Genomic DNA, 7500 nt, shown 5'->3' on the forward strand with positions numbered 1-7500 from the left:
CACGGCACTGCTTAGTAAATGATGCAAGGCCACATATAGATGATTTATGCGAATGTCCCTATACGTGCTGTAAGACTGGGCACACAACGTGAATCGCACGTCAGCCAGACACTCGAACATGCACCACTCTCGGCCTGCAACGGAGACACACAATACGTAAACATCTGGAATGCGACAATGTCGAGTGCATCCTCTCTGCGACATTGCACCGTCGACACTATGATAACCAGAGCAGTAGGTCCACCTATAAAAGCACAATACCCCACTCCTCCGACAACTACCATTGCTCAGATAAACCAACACACATCCTACACAGAGGGGCACCAAATATCACCCCCCGCCCTCGTGTTATACCACATGAAAAATTGCAGAAGTGAGAGACACAGACCCGCCAGCCTCTTGCTACAAGCATCGAACCGACGTGACGTATCTGACGGTGACTCAGGCATCCGCGTACTGCCACCACTATCCACCCCCCCCCCCCCTCTCTCTGCCCCCTTCCCACACAATACCAAATGTAACCAACTTTATCGCTTAACCTAACTGTGGCTGTACCACATTATCGCTTAACCTAACTGTGGCTGTACCACATTATCGCTTAACCTAACTGTGGCTGTACCACATTATCGCTTAACCTAACTGTGGCTGTACCACATTATCGCTTAACCTAACTGTGGCTGTACCACATTATCGCTTAACCTAACTGTGGCTGTACCACATTATCGCTTAACCTAACTGTGGCTGTACCACATTATCGCTTAACCTAACTGTGGCTGTACCACATTATCGCTTAACCTAACTGTGGCTGTACCACATTATCGCTTAACCTAACTGTGGCTGTACCACATTATCGCTTAACCTAACTGTGGCTGTACCACATTATCGCTTAACCTAACTGTGGCTGTACCACATTATCGCTTAACCTAACTGTGGCTGTACCACATTATCGCTTAACCTAACTGTGGCTGTACCACATTATCGCTTAACCTAACTCTGGTTGTACCACATTATCCCTTAACCTAACTCAAGTTGTCCCTTAACCTAACTCAAGTTGTCCCTTAACCTAACTCAAGTTGTCCCTTAACCTAACTCAAGTTGTCCCTTAACCTAACTCAAGTTGACCCTTAACCTAACTCAAGTTGTCCCTTAACCTAACTCAAGTTGTCCCTTAACCTAACTCAAGTTGTCCCTTAACCTAACTCAAGTTGTCCCTTAACCTAACTCAAGTTGTCCCTTAACCTAACTCAAGTTGTCCCTTAACCTAACTCAAGTTGTCCCTTAACCTAACTCAAGTTGTCCCTTAACCTAACTCAAGTTGTCCCTTAACCTAACTCAAGTTGTCCCTTAACCTAACTCAAGTTGTCCCTTAACCTAACTCAAGTTGTCCCTTAACCTAACTCAAGTTGTCCCTTAACCTAACTCAATTTGTCCCTTAACCTAACTCAATTTGTCCCTTAACCTAACTCAATTTGTCCCTTAACCTAACTCAATTTGTCCCTTAACCTAACTCAATTTGTCCCTTAACCTAACCCACGTTGTCCCTTAACCTAACTCAATTTGTCCCTTAACCTAACTCACGTTGTCCCTTAACCTAACCCACGTTGTCCCTTAACCTAACCCACGTTGTCCCTTAACCTAACCCACGTTGTCCCTTAACCTAACCCACGTTGTCCCTTAACCTAACCCACGTTGTCCCTTAACCTAACCCACGTTGTCCCTTAACCTAACCCACGTTGTCCCTTAACCTAACCCACGTTGTCCCTTAACCTAACCCACGTTGTCCCTTAACCTAACCCACGTTGTCCCTTAACCTAACCCACGTTGTCCCTTAACCTAACCCACGTTGTCCCTTAACCTAACCCACGTTGTCCCTTAACCTAACCCACGTTGTCCCTTAACCTAACCCACGTTGTCCCTTAACCTAACCCACGTTGTCCCTTTGCCTAACATAGTTCACTGCTCGGAATCTCTGGTGTCGTTGTTATCCTCATGTAGATGTCTTGCGAGTGTTGCTTACTTTCCACATATTCCCGCTATCCACTGTCAATTGTACTGCAATAGGACTATATCGCCGCCCCCCCCCCTCTGTCCCCCTCTTTGTGTCTCTGTCCTCTCAAGCTGGTCGGTCTGGCGTTTGAGTGTTAAATGAGCCTCGCAGCTGTTCAGTTGCATTCAGATGTCGACGCCCTCAGTGTACGTCGTGGTATGGTCTGTGTCCATTGTCCGCTGATGTCGTACGCGTAACCCACACGCTGTACCGATCATCGGTCGTTACGTACAGAGTGAAGTAGTGTGATACGTGTGACCGTACGCTGGCTGTGCCCAACGGTGTCGAATCTCAATTTCCATATGTTGTGCTCGATGCTACTTGTCTCGTCTCCCAATAACAGCTAGGTTGCACTGTGGTACGCCGTAGAGGCGTGTGGGAGGAACGTACGAACGCATTGTATGTCACCCTGGGTCGCTGGGGGTGGTGGTGCGGTGAGTCAGGTCACACACGCGAGACAGATACGCGTGTATTCCGACTTTGTCGTATTGCCTCACACAAAGTGCTACCCTGGTGGACCGCGTTCCATATCTGGGACATGCCGCAGATGCCGGTTGACAGTGGATCGCGGAAGGGACATCGCATACGTGCGCGGGCCCACCTTCCACGTGTTCTCTTCTGCACATGTCGCAGTGTGTATGTGGTCTGATGTAGCGTGTCGTGGACACATGACATCCTGGCATGCAAGAATTGTTGAATTCGCAAATGTAGGTGTGGACATCTACGTTTACTGCCCAAGATACGCAAATGAACTGGAAATCCGTTGTTGAGCGGTTGTGTCACGCTGGAGGTGAATGCTGTGATGGCGACGATCGGGTACAGCTATTAACCGTTGTTTTCAGCGGTACCCGCCACATCCACCCACACACGTGGACTAGGCCCATGTGGGTATGAAGCGATACGCGGCGGTGGCTTGGTGGGACTGTTCCCCGGCCGGTGAAGGGGGGCCGCCCGGCGTGTTGGCCGCGCGCTGCGTGGGCGCACGCGCAACAGGCGGCTGGTGGGGGGCGCCGAGGGGCAGGAGCGCCAGCCGACGGGCTCGGCAGGCGGCGCCAGCTACGCTGCGGCGCACCTGCACGCGGCGCCTGGCGGCCAAAGTTGGTTCAGCCGAGCCCGGTGCGAAGCGCGGTGGAACATCTGCAGTGTGCTGGTCTGATTGAGGACTGTGTGCGTTGAGGATGCGCCGCCGCCTGGCACTCGGCGCCGCGACGCCCGTCTGCTGCTCGTCGGTCGCCCCCAGCGGTTCTCGCAGGTGGTTTGTATCGCAGTTGTGCGGACGTGTTGGCGCGTGCGCGCTGTGCTGGGAGAGTTCGCTTCTGCACCCAAGTGGGGGCTTTGCCCTTGTGTCGGCGCTGGCGTTGGAGCTGCCGGTCACCATAGGTGGCGCGTGTTGTCTCCCGCCGGCAATGCCACGACAGCACGCTCCCGGGCCTCTGTCGGCAGCGGCAAGCTCAGTTGGGAGCAAGGGTGTTCGCACTAAAACCGTCTACTCGCCTAACTCCGGGCGATTGCGCCTCTCTCGAAACCGACCAAGTACCTAGGACGGCGCTGCGCGCCGCCGGGACCTGAGAGGGTTTCGAGGCTGTATCGTGCAGGGGAGCTCGGCCTCCTCCTGTTTGCAGAATAATTGAGCGGACGCTTGCGTGTTCGCGCGGCGCCCCCGGGACACCACTCCCGGGCGGCCGGCTGCTCAGCTCTAGTTGACGCAGCTCCCTGGTTGATCCTGCCCAGTAGTCATATGCTTGTCTCAAAGATTAAGCCATGCATGTCTCAGTACAAGCCGCATTAAGGTGAAACCGCGAATGGCTCATTAAATCAGTTATGGTTTCCTTAGATCGTCACCCACGTTACTTGGATAACTGTGGTAATTCTAGAGCTAATACATGCAAACAGAGTCCCGACAGAGATGGCAGGGACGCCTTTTATTAGATCAAAACCAATCGGATTGGCTTGTCTGGTCCGTTTGCCTTGGTGACTCTGAATAACTTTGGGCTGATCGCACGGTCCTCGTACCGGCGACGCATCTTTCAAATGTCTGCCTTATCAACTGTCGATGGTAGGTTCTGCGCCTACCATGGTTGTAACGGGTAACGGGGAATCAGGGTTCGATTCCGGAGAGGGAGCCTGAGAAACGGCTACCACATCCAAGGAAGGCAGCAGGCGCGCAAATTACCCACTCCCGGCACGGGGAGGTAGTGACGAAAAATAACGATACGGGACTCATCCGAGGCCCCGTAATCGGAATGAGTACACTTTAAAATCCTTTACGAGTATCTATTGGAGGGCAAGTCTGTGTGCCAGCAGCCGGCGGTAATTCCAGCTCCAATAGCGTATATTAAAGTTGTTGCGGTTAAAAAGCTCGTAGTTGGATTTGTGTCCCACGCTGTTGGTTCACCGCCCGTCGGTGTTTAACTGGCATGTATCGTGGGACGTCCTGCCGGTGGGGCGAGCCGAAGGGGTGCTTTCGCGTCCCGAGGCGGACCCCGTTTAAATCCTACCAGGGTGCTCTTTGTTGAGTGTCTCGGTGGGCCGGCACGTTTACTTTGAACAAATTAGAGTGCTTAAAGCAGGCAAGCCCGCCTGAATACTGTGTGCATGGAATAATGGAATAGGACCTCGGTTCTATTTTGTTGGTTTTCGGAACCCGAGGTAATGATTAATAGGGACAGGCGGGGGCATTCGTATTGCGACGTTAGAGGTGAAATTCTTGGATCGTCGCAAGACGAACAGAAGCGAAAGCATTTGCCAAGTATGTTTTCATTAATCAAGAACGAAAGTTAGAGGTTCGAAGGCGATCAGATACCGCCCTAGTTCTAACCATAAACGATGCCAGCCAGCGATCCGCCGCAGTTCCTCCGATGACTCGGCGGGCAGCCTCCGGGAAACCAAAGCTTTTGGGTTCCGGGGGAAGTATGGTTGCAAAGCTGAAACTTAAAGGAATTGACGGAAGGGCACCACCAGGAGTGGAGCCTGCGGCTTAATTTGACTCAACACGGGAAACCTCACCAGGCCCGGACACCGGAAGGATTGACAGATTGATAGCTCTTTCTTGATTCGGTGGGTGGTGGTGCATGGCCGTTCTTAGTTGGTGGAGCGATTTGTCTGGTTAATTCCGATAACGAACGAGACTCTAGCCTGCTAACTAGTCGCGTGACATCCTTCGTGCTGTCAGCGATTACTTTTCTTCTTAGAGGGACAGGCGGCTTCTAGCCGCACGAGATTGAGCAATAACAGGTCTGTGATGCCCTTAGATGTTCTGGGCCGCACGCGCGCTACACTGAAGGAATCAGCGTGTCTTCCTAGGCCGAAAGGTCGGGGTAACCCGCTGAACCTCCTTCGTGCTAGGGATTGGGGCTTGCAATTGTTCCCCATGAACGAGGAATTCCCAGTAAGCGCGAGTCATAAGCTCGCGTTGATTACGTCCCTGCCCTTTGTACACACCGCCCGTCGCTACTACCGATTGAATGATTTAGTGAGGTCTTCGGACTGGTACGCGGCATCGACTCTGTCGTTGCCGATGCTACCGGAAAGATGACCAAACTTGATCATTTAGAGGAAGTAAAAGTCGTAACAAGGTTTCCGTAGGTGAACCTGCGGAAGGATCATTACCGACTAGACTGCATGTCTTTCGATGTGCGTGTCGTGTCGTGTCGCGCAACACGCTACCTGTACGGCAGTGGCCGTGCGCCGCGTGCGGAACCACGCGTGCCTCTCAAAACTAGCGGAAGTGTTGTTGTTGTGTGGTACGAGCGCTGAAGCTCTGGAGCGGCTGGCCTGCGGTACCTGGCGCCTGGCGCCGGTTTTGAATGACGTTCGCCCGAGTGCCTGTCCGCTCCGGTGTGGAGCCGTACGACGCCCATCGGCTGTGAGGCCGTTGGACACAAAAAAAAATAGTGGAACAGGGGCCGTCAGACGCCTCAGTCCCGCAAATGCTACTGTCTTGAAAGAGACAGTGGGAGACTGAAAAGGAAAAGATCACCCAGGACGGTGGATCACTCGGCTCGTGGGTCGATGAAGAACGCAGCAAATTGCGCGTCGACATGTGAACTGCAGGACACATGAACATCGACGTTTCGAACGCACATTGCGGTCCATGGATTCCGTTCCCGGGCCACGTCTGGCTGAGGGTCGGCTACGTATACTGAAGCGCGCGGCGTTTGTCCCGCTTCGGAGACGTGGGAGTGTCGTGGTCGCCTGTGTGGCCGGCCGCGTCTCCTTAAACGTGCGATGCGCGCCCGTCGCCTGGCGGTTCGCATACCGGTACTTTCTCGGTAGCGTGCACAGCCGGCTGGCGGTGTGGCGTGCGACACCTCGTACAACGACCTCAGAGCAGGCGAGACTACCCGCTGAATTTAAGCATATTACTAAGCGGAGGAAAAGAAACTAACAAGGATTCCCCCAGTAGCGGCGAGCGAACAGGGAAGAGTCCAGCACCGAACCCCGCAGGCTGCCGCCTGTCGTGGCATGTGGTGTTTGGGAGGGTCCACTACCCCGACGCCTCGCGCCGAGCCCAAGTCCAACTTGAATGAGGCCACGGCCCGTAGAGGGTGCCAGGCCCGTAGCGGCCGGTGCGAGTGTCGGCGGGACCTCTCCTTCGAGTCGGGTTGCTTGAGAGTGCAGCTCCAAGTGGGTGGTAAACTCCATCTGAGACTAAATATGACCACGAGACCGATAGCGAACAAGTACCGTGAGGGAAAGTTGAAAAGAACTTTGAAGAGAGAGTTCAAAAGTACGTGAAACCGTTCTGGGGTAAACGTGAGAAGTCCGAAAGGTCGAACGGGTGAGATTCACGCCCATCCGGCCACTGGCCCCCGCCCTCGGCAGATGGGGCCGGCCGCCCGCGCGGAGCAATCCGCGGCGGGGTCGTGTCCGGTTGCCTTTCCACTCGCCGCGGGGTGGGGCCGTTCCGGTGTGCGGTGGGCCGCACTTCTCCCCTAGTAGGACGTCGCGACCCGCTGGGTGCCGGCCTACGGCCCGGGTGCGCAGCCTGTCCTTCCGCGGGCCTCGGTTCGCGTCTGTTGGGCAGAGCCCCGGTGTCCTGGCTGGCTGCTCGGCGGTATATCTGGAGGAGTCGATTCGCCCCTTTGGGCGCTCGGGCTCCCGGCAAGCGCGCGCGGTTCTTCCCGGATGACGGACCTACCTGGCCCGGCCCCGGACCCGCGCCGCTGTTGGCTCGGGATGCTCTCGGGCGGAATAATCGCTCCCGTCAGCGGCGCTTCAGCTTTGGACAATTTCACGACCCGTCTTGAAACACGGACCAAGGAGTCTAACATGTGCGCGAGTCATTGGGCTGTACGAAACCTAAAGGCGTAATGAAAGTGAAGGTCTCGCCTTGCGCGGGCCGAGGGAGGATGGGGCTTCCCCGCCCTTCACGGGGCGGCGGCCTCCGCACTCCCGGGGCGTCTCGTCCTCATTGCGAGGTGAGGCGCACCTAGAGCGTACACGTTGGGACC

At 54.7% G+C, this 7500-nt stretch overlaps 3 non-coding genes across 3 annotated transcripts in view; all 3 read left to right on the plus strand.

Moving 5' to 3' along the window:
• The first annotated feature begins 3757 nt into the window (after nucleotides 1-3757).
• On the plus strand, nucleotides 3758-5655 carry LOC126317902 (small subunit ribosomal RNA). Its single transcript, XR_007557009.1, has one exon. It is a non-coding gene; the product is annotated as a small subunit ribosomal RNA (ribosomal RNA).
• A 368-nt stretch (nucleotides 5656-6023) lies between these two features.
• LOC126318012 (5.8S ribosomal RNA) lies at nucleotides 6024-6178 on the plus strand. The gene has a single exon (XR_007557101.1). It is a non-coding gene; the product is annotated as a 5.8S ribosomal RNA (ribosomal RNA).
• A 188-nt stretch (nucleotides 6179-6366) lies between these two features.
• LOC126317918 (large subunit ribosomal RNA) overlaps nucleotides 6367-7500 on the plus strand; it is a 4222-nt gene continuing 3088 nt past the window's right edge. The window contains exon 1 of the ribosomal RNA XR_007557024.1: nucleotides 6367-7500. This exon is cut by the window's right edge and continues 3088 nt beyond it. This is a non-coding gene — a ribosomal RNA (large subunit ribosomal RNA).

The sequence above is a fragment of the Schistocerca gregaria genome, unplaced genomic scaffold (genome assembly GCF_023897955.1).
Source record: "Schistocerca gregaria isolate iqSchGreg1 unplaced genomic scaffold, iqSchGreg1.2 ptg000649l, whole genome shotgun sequence".
Lineage (NCBI taxonomy): Eukaryota > Metazoa > Arthropoda > Insecta > Orthoptera > Acrididae > Schistocerca > Schistocerca gregaria.